Source organism: Cystoisospora suis, assembly GCF_002600585.1.
Source record: "Cystoisospora suis strain Wien I chromosome Unknown contig_1667, whole genome shotgun sequence".
In the NCBI taxonomy this organism is placed as follows: Eukaryota; Apicomplexa; class Conoidasida; order Eucoccidiorida; family Sarcocystidae; genus Cystoisospora; species Cystoisospora suis.
In genome coordinates, this window is record NW_027154467.1 from 42,650 (window position 1) to 43,377 (window position 728).

Here is a 728-nt window from a genome sequence, read left to right on the forward strand (position 1 = left end):
ATCGAGTCGCTCAAGGAAGATTGGTTACTCAACACGGCCTGCAGAATTTCTGCTTACTCGCGTCCGGAACGACACTCTCCAATGCCGTCAGCTGACGGCTCAGAGCTGGACACGTAGGATGGCAGGAAGGCGACTCCGGAGCTACGGTAGTTTCACTCATTAGGGGTTCACGGCCACAAAAGCAGTGTAGCGGGTTTCAATCTGGCGTCATTTCTCTCTTCGCGCGAACACGGTGCGAAAGGAATACGAACTACACACGAAGTAGTCGTCTTCGACTATGAACAAGACAGCAGCAGGAGGTACACTACTACTTCACTTTTCCTTGCTCCAAGTCATCGCTCTTGTTCGTCGGTCTTCCTCCCCTTGTGACATGGTCTCCTGTAGGCAGCACTTCAGTACAGTGCGCTGAACCGAAGCAGCAGAACCGCCTCTCAAGAGTACAATTCCAATTGTTACGGTAGCTTCACCGGAAAATGGTACCCACGGGCTTCCGAAACTGACACCCCTCTCAGGGATTATCGCCACACACAACGGCTGCAGGCACACCTGAAATTCATCACCTAGTGCGCGGTGGCCGCGTGACGCAGTCGTACGATAATACCAGTTAGATATCACTACCGTCATGTTTTCTACCAGTGACGAGTTTAGTACAGTGCGTTTGTTGCTTATCGTTTTCGTTTGCATATGGTGAGAACGACACGGCAGGCACTGTAACGCCCTCGCTACGA